This window comes from Melospiza melodia, chromosome 4 (genome assembly GCF_035770615.1).
Source record: "Melospiza melodia melodia isolate bMelMel2 chromosome 4, bMelMel2.pri, whole genome shotgun sequence".
Lineage (NCBI taxonomy): Eukaryota > Metazoa > Chordata > Aves > Passeriformes > Passerellidae > Melospiza > Melospiza melodia.
Window position 1 is genome coordinate 20,815,478 of NC_086197.1, and position 12,673 is coordinate 20,828,150.

A 12,673-nucleotide genomic window follows, 5' to 3' on the forward strand; every position below is an offset into this window, starting at 1 on the left:
GGGACAGTGGGAGAATGTGGGTCTCTTTTCCCAAACCTGCTTTTACAAGTTTTGGTTGAAATGCTCACTGAGAAGGCAGAGGGCCCAGCTGATGCCCTGCAGGGATGCAAGGAGACCCAGTTTTGAGGCAGGACAAACTCAGAGACCAGCTGAGGGCCATGGGCTCCGTGGGGAGGCAGGAGCCCTGCAGGACAGGGACACAGGGGGAGCAGCAGCTGCCTGCAGAGCCCAGGGGCTGGCTGGGGCAAACACAGCAGTGGGCAGGTGTTTCCATCAGCAAAACCTCTCGAGAGCAGCTACTTGCTAAAATAGATGCCACGCAATCAGCTGAAAAAGAAAGTGCCCGTGCCCAGCTGCCTGCTGCAGGCACAGCACAGAGCAGAGTGGCTATTTTTATCAGGGACAGCCAAAGGCTGTGGAAGGTGATAGGGGCAGCTGGCAGAGGTTTTCCCTCTGCACCATGCCAGGGCTGCATCCCAGCAGTTCCCCGTGCACCTGGGCATCCTGTTTGGCTGGAGGGCCTCTGCTCACCTTCCCTGGAGCTGCCATCCTCCTGCAAGCCCTGTCACCGTCAGCTGCACCTGATGGGGATGCCTTCTGGGGATGCCCTCACTGGCAGTGTCCCAAAGGGGAGTTAAGAAACAAACCAAGCCACCCACACTGTGCTGGGTGCTGAGAGAAATGAATCAGCCCCTCCTGCCTTAAATCATGGGATCAGCCTCCGGGTGACCGGGGTGAACTCTGTGTGTGTGTGGTACTTGGGAGTGGCCATTCCTCATCCCTGGGGCACCACGGGGCTGGGGGCACCTCCCTCAAGCACAAGGGAATGAGTGCTTGTGCAAAGCAGCACCCTGGGGGCCGAGGAGCCCAAGCAAACCTCCCCCAAGACATTGTGCAAGCAGAGGGAATGTGTGATTTCTGGGCACACTGGCTCTGGCAGCAGCATCCCACAGGCTCCTCGGAGCAAGCCGTGGTAGCACAGCCCCAAGACTCACACCCCAGCATATGGAATCCAGCCCTCCTCCAAATGTCACTCCGTGCCTCTACAGGCACCACCCAAACCCACCTTCTGCTCTGGTGAAAGCCTGAGTGTGGTTGTGTCATCTGCAAGGAGCAGGATGGCCCCAATCTTCCAGCCTTTCTGCTTGAAACTGGTGGGCTTTTTCCCTATTTAGTGGGCCACGTGTGTTGTGATAATTGTAGCAAACTAGGGCAAGTAAAAAAGAAAAAAAAATCTACAAGAAAAGGGGAAAAAAAAGTAGAAATGTTGTTCTTCCTCCTCCTCTCCTCTAAGATACCCTGCAGCCTCCATCCAAAATGCCCTTGCTGTATCCTCACAGGCAGCTCTGTGGCTGGGAGAGGCTGGCACTCAGCAGTGCCACCAGATGCTGATGGGAGGACCACCTTCTCTGGGACTGAGCCTGAAGTTCATCCTGTGGGATTGCAAGATTCACTGCTGATAGCTACTCATTTCCATGGTGATTATTCCCTTCCACACACAGAGTAAATGGCCTGTGTGGCTCTGAGCACCACAGGAGGCAAAGCTGTCGTGGGAAAGCCAGCCCCAAAACGCTTGGAGAGAGGAGAGGAAAGGGGGGTAATGATTTGCCCATCATGGACCAAGCTCTCAGACTTGACAAATGCCCCTGCTGGGATCCAGACCCCGAGCAGGCGGTCACAGCTTGGTACCACCAGTTGTCCTTTGGGTCATTTGGAAGCTGGCAGCACAATTCCATGTGTGCTAACAGCAGAGCACAAATCTGAGAAACACAAACCCAGCTCTGCTGTTGACCTCCAGCACGGTCCCAGAGAGCCACAGCATCTCTGTGCTCCTGCCCCCAGCCCTTTCCCTCCCCACTGCAAACCTTTTGGCCGGGGACCGTGGGTTTCATGTTTGCAAACAAGCGTGTGAATCATGTGGGGCAAACCCGCTGGGCTTGGGGCAGCATTTCTGATTTCCACCGCTGTAAATTACTGCCTCTGCTTTCAAAAATGTTGTTATTCTGTTGGACAGGGTCCCGGTAACTCTGCAAAGAAGGGAGTGGGAGAAATTCCTCATGGATGAATTCCTTATGATTTATTTGCAACCACTCGCCTTGCGCAAGGCTGAGCTCCCCACGAAGAATGACAGGGGACACGAGTGACCTGCAGCTCGTTTGTCACCACCATCTGTCACCAGGGCCACGCAGAGAACCAGGCATGGAGCAAATGGAGGCCAACCTCCTGCTCCAGGGTCCCGGCAGGCTGGCACCAGCAGGACAGGGCTGGGCAAAAGGCTTGTCCTGAGCATCAGGGAGAGGCCACACGGGCCCCCAGCACTGCTCTGCCCTCCAGGTGAGCAGGGCAGGGCTGCTCTGTGGTGCTGAACACTTGCTGCTGCTCTTCAGCCTCCAAAGCAAGCTGGGCATCTTGGCTCATTCTCTCTCTTGGGCAATCCCATGGAGCTGCTTGGAGAAGCTTCAGCAAAAGGATTTATTCAGAGGCTTGTGTGTATGTAAAAGTGCAAAACTTATTTCTGGGCTAAACAGACAAATGGGGATACAAACATTGTAAAGTCACCCCAGGACATTGTGTTAATATTTGAGGTGTGTGCAGCTCATGCGCTGTAAAAAACAGTGTCCCACAGTGGATAGTGGCTCCAGAGCACTTGGTGCTGTACAAACGAGCACTTGGCTGCTTCTGCCTAAGAAGGAGCTCACAAGGTTGTTTTTCACCATTGCAATAGGAAGGTGGAAGAAATAAAAGAAGATACAGGACAGCTCACCAGTAAAATGCACACTGTGACCCAAGGTTTTCATTCATCCTTTTAGCAGCAGGTCCAGCCAAAGTCGCTTTGACTGATTAGGAAAACTTTCCAAACATAGATTAGGGGTCAAATAAGAAGCTCAGCCATGAAAATACTCATGCTGGGTGGAGGATGAGGAGGGAAGTAGAACATCCTTGGGGAGGGAAGTTGCTGAGAGCAGGAGTGGTGGGGCAGGCACAAGCAGGAGTCCTCAGACTGTGCTGCAGCCAGGGATGCAACACAGATGTCCATCAGGCAGGATGGTTCAGGAATAGAGGTCACATCTCCACAGGATGACCCTCCTGCTGGAGCTGTCAGAGCTTACCAGGAAGGCTCTGATTGCTTCTCCTTCTGAGAATGCATTTATCTGTGGGTAAAAATTAGGACCTAGTCTACATCAATCTTGTTGGTTAATTCACTGAAAGTGGTCTGAAAAAATATAGATAAAGACTTTCCCTTGTTAGTCACCTTCCAGTGATGCATAAATGCTCTGACAGACAATTACCAGTGATATTGATTCTAACTAGGACAGAAAATGAACAGGTAAGTGTGAAATAGAAATTTATTTATAAAGATGCAATTGAAACAAAATCCATCCTGCAGGTCTGAGAGTTTAAGAAGGAAAAAATGCCTTTACTGTATGTCTTTGCTCTCTCTGCTGAGGTTTGGATGCGTCCTCAGGAGCGGGAAGGCCACATCCCTGGAAACAACAGGCTGAAATAAACAGGCAGCATGGCAACAGCTGAAAATAGGCATGAAAAGCAGCCAGAGAGGGACCCTCAGCCCAAGGCAGAGCAGTGCAGCATCCATCAGGCCGAGCCAGTGCTTGCTCAACCCTCCACAGCAGGACATCAATAGTAAATGCATTTTAAAATGGAAAGTAAATCTCAACTGTGGCAAATGTGGCTGTAGGTGCTTCTTGCAGAGCTGGGACATGGAAAAATGCCACCACCACTGGTGAGTCTCCATTTGCCTCTCCTGGAGATCTGGCCTCTCTTAGCTCTGTGCTTGTGGGTCCTGCAGCCTGGGAGCTGCAGACTCTCACTGTCACAGCACTGAAACCCTTTTGCAGGCTTGCCCTGTGCCAGAATCCCGCGGGAGGCTGTGCTGTGGCTGCTGGCCCCCAGCACCAGGCTCACTTTCCCCAGCCACACATCCTCAAGCCAGGCCAAGACCTAATTTGCTGGCCACAGGCTGGAGGTGGCTCTCGCTGGGGAGGGAAGGCTTTTGCCAGTTTGTTATTAAATCACAGCACTATTCATGCCAGCATTAGGCTCTCTGGGACTAAATGCACAGCAACTGCATACCTGGCTTCTGCCAGACAGCTTGGGGCAGGGATGCAGGGAGAGCTGGGTCTTTGAGCAGGGCTCTCCTCCTGTGGCTGACTTGAATCCTTGCCCTGCTCAGCCTCTGTTGCTGCCAGATTCATGACTCTCACCCTGGAGATACAGGAGGGAGAGAAGGCCTCTGGAGATGTGCTTTGGGGTGTAGGAACCGCTGCAGTGCTGAAGTCCTTTTGCTGCTTTATCCCTTGGTGTTCAAGCAGCTTGTCCTCGCCCCACCCAGAGCCACCACTCCTGGCAGAGCTGTGACAGCACAGACTTTTATATCAAATGGACAATTGGCCCCAGGATGGTTCCCAGACACCCCCAAGGCTCTGGGCTTGGAGGAGCTGAGTGTCACAGGAGGTCACCTGGCAACAGTGAGGGTATCCACGTGGAGCCGCATTCCCCAGCAGTGCTGTGTACCTGTCCTTGTGGAGAAGGAGATCCTCGGGGGCCACCAGCCTTCCAGGAGCGGTTCAAACAAAACAGGAAGGCTTATGAGCAGATGTGGTTGCTGCAGCACTGCTGCCAAGGCTCTGCTCCACAGGCATCAGCTGCGGGGAGAGGTTTAACCTGAGCTGCAGTGCCACATGCCTGGCGTTGGTACATAAACAGCCTCCAAAATCATGAGGGGGAGTGTGTAGCTCTTTCAGAGCCGACCGGATGGTTCCCTCACTTGACATGTCCTCGTCTTGAAACAACATCACTTTGTTGAATTTTGTGGCTTTCTATGTGGAACAACATTAGCTCATCCAAGTCTGTGGTTTATTTGAAAATGAAATTCCGGTAAGCTTTTGTACCATCTGGCAGCGTCCAACCGAGTGAGGTTTAGCGAGAAACCGCTGCACACGTGTGCACAAACACATACACACACCAGAAACACTGTAATCATCATAATCAGTACTTGCAGGAAGCCTGGCATCGTCAGGGCAAGGGGAAGAGGGAGAAAATCAGTGTCTGACTCCTCTCCCAGCCGTTTGCCTTCCGTGCGGTTGGCTCCTTCCAGCAGAGGGCATTTTTCGCGGCGTCCCTCCTGCTCCGCTTCTGCCCCTTCCTTCCTCTGACGTGAACTTCCAAGTGGCTCCAGATGTAAATCAAACACAGCTGGGGGAGCTGCGAGCCGGCGCGCCCCGTCAAATTCACAGCTGCTGCAGGTCACTGCCCTGCTTTGGGGGAGAGGTTCTGATGTACACCAGCCTGGCCACAGGCATTGAGGAGGGCCTGAAGCATACAGGAAAGGTGTGGGGCTGAGGTGAGAGATTCTTGGTCCATGCAATAGCTGAAGTGTTTCATTAGGTGGATTCCCTCCTGGCTCTCTGGTCCAGGCAGGAAGCAGGACACATGGCAGATGCTTGAAATTTTGTACCACCCATCTCACCCTTTCTCTCCTCCTCCTACATCTGTGTACAGAGACCAAAGTGAGAGAAGATGTGGCCATCACCCAGATACACAGGAGACCACCAGGCATCCATCTGTCATCTTCTCCCCTTCAAGAGGGCTTGATTATTTCTTCTCCCTGGTATCCAGGGATAGGATGCATGGGAAAGGTTCAAAGCTGCACAGGAGAAGTTTAGAACTGGATATTAGGAAGCATTTCTGTACCAAGAAGGTGAGGAAACTGGAGCAGACTTCCTAAAGGGGTGGTCAATGCCCCAGGTGTGTTTGAGAGGCATTTGGACAATGCCCTTTACAATGTGCCTCAACCTCTGGTCAGCCCCAAAGTGCTCAGGCTGTTGGACTGGATGATCATCATAGGACCCTTCCAAGTGAAATATTCTGTTCTGTTCTGTTCTACTCTATTCAGTTGCTTTCCTTAATTTCTTTCAGGTTTCTCCCTTCTTTCACACTCAGCTGCTCATGGGTGTAGTATTAAATGTGTGTGTGTTGGAAAAGAAATGGTGGGGAACACGAGATGCTGGTTAGGACATGGAGGGCATTTTACTGGGAGAGCCAAAGCCGAAGTCCTCTGGAGCCAGCAGGGAGGTTTCCAGTCATTCTGGAAGCACAGGGTGCCTATACAGGTTCACCTCCACAAACTGAGGGACAGAGGAAAATTGATGTAGCTGCTTTAAAACAACCCTAAATTACAGTAGAGATCTGCTTTTGAGAACAAGCAATGGGAGTCTGAAGGATAAGCTCTGATGATAAGCCATCACCACTGAAAGACTTCAGATGCACGGAGGTCGCGCAGTGCCCTGCTCTGAGGGGACATTTTCCAGCAGCAGCTTGGATTTTGCATCACAGTTTCCGACTGCATGAGCAGGACTTTTGATGGAAATCTTTGTGGATATCTCCATTCAGAACCGGCACTGCTGGATTTCAGTCAGAATGCATCACATGCATTTAAAACCTGTGCATGCACATCTGGGAGTATTTTTTCCCTGCACTGAACCTGTGACCCTGAGGCAGGTGGAGGGCAGCAGAGGAAGGCAGGGTGCCCTCGGCCCCAGCCTGACAGGGGTTGCTTTGGCCTGACTGCTGAGTCCCAGCTCCTTCCTCCACATGAGATCACTGGCACCAGCCTAGAGCTGCTGACAATAGCAGGAATCGGATCACCTAAGAGCATCCCCTGTGATCCTGACCAGAGAAATAAAATAAAATCCACTCCATCCACAAAGGCTTTAAACCCAGGCAGAACAGCATTTCCAAAATGTAGCCCTGGTGAGGCGCTGCTCCAGCTGAGCTGCGGATGGGAGGCCGACACGCTGTGATAATCCTGCTCTAATTCTTTTTTTACAAGGATTTTTTTTTTTAATATATATATAGTTTTGCCTCCGGCATATGCTGTACCAGTGTAGCAGCTCTTCAAGTACCATGTTTTGCAGTGAATGTGTGAGTGACAGCACCTAAAAACAGCAGCTGTTACATAAATAAGGCTGGCGCTTCCCTGCGAGCGCCGCCGTGGCAGTGGGGGCAGAGGCCAGCACAGCCCAGGGATGACATCACTGTCCTGGACAGAGGGGCACAAAGTGGGGGACACCCCCCAGGGCAGCCCTGGGCAGGGCTAAGCTCCCCAGGCCTCACAGATTGTCATCTCCCCGGGGCAGAGGCTGCTGAGTGCCTGCTGTTTGTCACCGGTGACATTCCTGTCACTGCCATCCTGTAAAACAGCAAATGGATAAAAAGAATAACCTAAACCATGGATTTGTGGCGTCTCACACTTATTCTGCTGATGCTGTGTATAAGGATTAACGTGGCCGTTGTTCCAGCATGATATATATTGTGTCTTAATGAGCAGCTTATTTATTTTACTTAGCAGGAGATGGCCAATAAAGTATTAAGAAGCCAAATTTGGGACTTGCTTTCCTTTCATATTAAGATGCAAAAGTCTGATTTGTACTGCCTGTAAATTTGCCATATCTCAGCATGCAAATACTCCTGAATAATTTAGGCTTTCTTTAAGAAGCGATATACCCGGAAAAGATTAATATTCAACAGACGTCCATCATCCAAGCAAACACTTTCTTTTTTTTCTAAAACTGTACCGAGTTTCTCATAAATTCCCTTAATGGGACAGAAACCATCCTGGTCCTTCTTCATAAGGCTTGTCTGTTTGCCTCAGTTCATGCATGTGACAGGAAAACTTTTCCTGCATAAAGCTTAAGAATGTTTGGCCCCTTGGAAGGACAAGAGAGGATGTTGTTTGAACACTCCCCCAGACCCAAAAGGGAATAACAAAGAGGACAGCAGGAGGAAAGCTGGGAACTGAAGTCATGTTTGAGCCTGTAGGAAGAGGAGATGGCAGAATCCTGGCTGGATGCAGCTTTGCTCACACACCCTGCCTTGGTGGACAGGAGCAGGGTGAGGGTCACTGAGCACTCCCAGGGTGTGCATCCCACTCTGGTAACTCTTCTTCATGTTGTAAGGTGGCAGTCAGGAACCAGGACTCCCACGTTTCCATTTTGAGAGTGGAATTCACTGAAACATAAGCAGGAGAACTGAAACATAGTGTGCTTCAGGCTCAGGTATCAGCAAGAGAAGGTTTTCTCTCTCTGACACACCTACAGCTGATACATCTGTGAGGAAAATGCTGTGAGTGCATCAGCAAAGGTGTGTGATTCACCCATAACTAAGTGGGTACAAAAAAAATCACCAGGTTGGGATTATAAAATAAGCAACACCTTTAAAATTTATGTCTCTGTTCATAAAGCCAAGATTTCTGGTAGGAAACAAATCCAGCAAAATATAAATGGCCATTGATTATTCATTTTAGCAGAAGTTCAAGTTTTTCTGAAGCCTGAAGTGGTCTCAGCCTCCTGGCAGGTGAGAACCAGGTTTGTGTTTTGAACCTGGAACTCAACTTTCTGTGGGTCCAGATGTATTTTTCTGGGCTTGGAACAGCTGGCAAAGGATTTATTTCAGATTGTGAAGTCTCAGAGGCAGACATCAAGTCACAGCAGGGAAGAACTGCACTCTAAAAACTGTTGTTCTAAGAGCAAGTGCCCAAGACATTGATCATTACAGAGGGTGACTGTAAAGGCTGGAGGGAATTAATGGTTTCTTAGGGGTGATATGGTCCCACAGAGGAATTCCAGGCAAACGGCTCTGGAATAAATGATGCTGCTCACTACTTGTTGGAGAAGCAAATGAGTTTCCTTAACTACAGGCTGAGCCTCAGGGCATCTTCAGCCACTTTGTCTTCCCTGGACGAGCTTGTGGACACAAAGCCTGTTTGGAAGGCCCAAATATCCCTGTAAGAGCAATGGTTGGACCCCCTTGCCTCATCCTATCAATACTTTAATTTGAGACATTTCTTGCCCTGGGCATGACTGCAGCCACAGCAGATCCTGCATGCCCAGCATCCCCTGGTCTCAGTGCCAGAGGGCAGCCTGGCAGCAGGATCAGCTGGGTGGGACTTGGGAAGGACTTAAGTGAGGGATCAGAGAAAATGCCTCTCTGGTCTCTTCTTTCTCTAAACTACCAATAATGGAAGTTTAGGGAAAGAAGAGTCTCTGGGAGCATTTTGGAAGCCAGGGCTTGGTATTTTGTTAAAGTGCTGCATCTGACAGGAAGGATATAAACACAGTCATAAAAGATACCCCAATGTCTAGTCCCTTCATGTCAAGTTGCAGAGTCAGGTAAGATTATTTATTTCAATAAATAATCAAAAAGTGTCTTCAATCAAGTGACAGCTTGTTCTCATACTGTAATTAAGTTTGAAGCTCAATTACTATTGTCTAAGTCAATGGCACAGACAAGATTATTACAGGAGAATCCCCAGAGATGCCAAGATTGGTACAGAGGAGGGGAAATGAGAGTTCAATGTAAAGCTCAGTGTAGCCCAGGCCAGATCCTGCTGCTGAGCTGTGTGCCTGTGGAACCACACATCAATCATGGAATTGCCAAAAATCCTTTCTGCAGCCTGCAAAGGGAGGTGAGAACATGTGTGAAAGCAGGAGCTAGCCCTGAGGAAATCAGTGCAAGATGGACATCAGCTGGATGGGCCAGCAATGTGCACTGGCCCCAAATTCCCCCTGTGCTGGGCTGCACCCAGAGCCCCAGGGCAGCAGGGCAGGGGGGATTCTGCCCCTGTGCCCCTCTCTGCTGAACCCCCCTGCAGGGCTGCATCCAGCCCTGGGCCCAGCACAGCAAGGACAGGGAGCTGCTGGAGCCAGGCCAGAGCAGGGACACCAAGGGGATCAGAGGGATGGAGCAGCTCTGCTGGGAGGAAAGGCTGAGGGAGTTGGGATTGTTCAGCCTGGAGAAGAGAAGGCTTTGGGGAAACCTCATCGCTGCGTTTTTCAGCATTTAAAGGGGGCTTCATAAGAAAGATAGGGGCAGAAGTTTAGCAGGACCTGCAGCAATAGGACAAGGGGTTATGGTTTTAAGCTAAAAGAGAGTCAATTTAGATTCGATATAAGGAAGAAGTGTTTCACAGCGAGGGTGCTTTACATAGGAATAGGCTGCCCGAGAAGGCGGGGGATGCCCCACCCTCAGAAACACTCAAGGTCAGGTTGGATGGGGCTCTGAGCAACCTGATCTGGTTGAAGATGTCCCTGCTTGTCGCAGGGAGGTTGGGCTGGGTGACCTTTAAAGCTGCCTCCCACCCCGAATTATTGGCTGTGTGTGACTCCACATGTGCGGCCGGGCGCTGCCAGGCGCTGTGGCTGTGTGGGAGCTGCAGCTCGAACGTGCAGCTGCATCCTGCGAGCTCGTTATCCTGCTGGGCTCCTCTCCTTCCCCAGCTCCTCTTCCCCACACGCTGGCTCCTCCAGCTGCAGCTCGGCCACACCGGCCGGGCTGGACGGGGACAGATCGCGGCCCCGGCAGGGCTGGATGGGGACAAATGGCGGCACCAGCAGGGCCGAGGACCTCCCGAGGTGAGGGACCAGCCCTGCCGCCGCTCCCTGAGGACAGCTCTGGACACTGCTGGTGTCCAGCTCGCAGCTGTTTTCCCTCAGCTCAGCTCTGGTTACTGCCTGAGAGCTCCATCCTTGCAGCTTCCAAGTCCTTCAGCTGCTTCTCCTGTTTGTGCTGAGGGACCAGGGAAGGCCCCAAAGCCTAAACTCTGTGTGTTCCCACTCCAGGGGACAAACAAGGAGAGCATCATCGAGTTTACTTGGCTAGCATTTCATGAAATAATTTCAAAAGTGTCTTTAGCTTTGGAGAACCTGGGTGGTAATCCTAAACACAGGGGCTCAGATGTCACTGCTGGGATGCTGCTGTAGCTGGCTCAGAGCATCAGTGCAGCTTAAGCTCAGGGCCCTTTTAACCATGGAGAACTTTTTGGAAAGTGGGGATGGCTTTTCTCCCCCTGCCCATTTGAATTTGTTCACAAAGTTAAAAGGAAACCGTGCCTCTGAGCTGCCAATAGATGTCTAAGATAATGAATAAACACAGTGCTGATGGAATTACTGCTTGTACACACAAAAATCCTCACTATAACGCAACCCAGAAGTTACATGATCATTTCATTTATTAAAAAAGTTATGTTTCCTTTATCCCTCCTTGCCAAGTGGTGTCCTGTTATGAAGAAGTTTCCTGCTCTTGCCTGTCCTTTCTGGCTGCCTGCTTGTGTTCCAGGTGTCACAGCTTTACATTTCTTCCCAGCTCTGCCTGAAGCAGCACCACCACTGCACGGAGCTTTTCCTAAGCCCTTTCCCCTCCTGCTGTGAGCTCCCAGCATGGCACCCTGCAGGAAGCCTGGTGCTGAGTGTCTCACTGGCACTCCTGGGCTTGACCAGCAGCTCAGGGCCAGCCAACGTCACCAGGGGCTTTGTCACACCGCTGGTGCTCAGTGTCAGCAGCACGGCATGCTCCAGGTCCTGCTGTCCCCTCAGTGTGGGGTTGCCACCAGTGCCCTGTGGTGGGCACACATCCCATGCCCGTGGGATAGACACCAGTGCCCTGTGGTGGGCACACATCCTGTGCCTGTGGGATTGCCCTCAGTGCCCTGTGGTGGGCACACATCCTGTGCCTGTGGGATTGCCCTCAGTGCCCTGTGGTGGGCACACATCCTGTGCCTGTGGGATTGCCACCAGTGCCCTGTGGTGGGCACACACCCTGTGCACCTGTCCTGACATCCAAACCCAGGCTGTTCCCCCCTGAGCAGAGCAGGCACTGCAGCCTCTCCTGGCTGTGCTCTCAGTCAGCTTTGCTCCCAGCTCTGGGGATCACCTCTGGGCACGAGGAGCCAGCCCAGGCCCCATTGTCTCCTCCACACTTCATCTGCTGCCAAGGAAAGTGCCAATTAGTGCCAGTTGTCCTCAGCTGCTCCTTGCAGGGCTGAGAGGGGGCCTGGAGCTGGGCCCCCTCTCTTGTGTTCTCTTTGTAGTGTCTAACTCCCTCAGTTTCCCCATTGATGCTCAGGGATTTCCTAAAAAAAACCCAACAATAAACATAAAATCCTTATTCAGGCAGCTTGATGTTCAGTTCCCTGTTTTATTTCATGTGCTTGAAGTGTAATAGATTATTATTAAAATAGAGCAATGTGGGAGTAACTCCCCATACTGTGAGGATGCTCAGAAGCCAGAGCAGCCTGGCCTGGGGCATTTGCAGCCCTCTCACCCATCTGCACTTACTGGTCCTTGGCTGCTGTCCGAGTCTAGCACAACCAGCAAAAGGAAATCAAGAGGCATCTCCTAAAAGGAAATATTTCTGGGTTTCAGATGGTCACCAGCACCATGGTGCCACCAGAGCAAGCTGAGATGTCACCAAAGAGCAGCAGCACATTTCCCAGCACAGGTTAGCTCTTTTAGCCATCATTCCCAAAAGCTGAGGATCTTAGCTGGAGTTTGAGCCATCCCCCAGGGCTGAGTGGGTAAATCCTTGCCCATCAATGCTGGTGTGCAGTTGTGTTTGAGCCTGACCTGGGACATCTGTGCTCCTGGGAGATGTCACCAAGCCTTGAGGGGCAGCAGGGTCCCTTTGGCCACCCTGCCCTGCTGAGCATGCAGGACCCAGGAGATGGCTTTGGCACCTGGGGTGGTTTTGATGCCTTAAGTTTTAGCTTTCATATTTCCCAGGTTCTCTACTGCCTTGGTGTGTAACTCTGAACTTCATATAAAGTGTTAGCAAGTTCTCTTCACAGTTGAATTAGACAAAACAATCCTTTTCCAGCCTG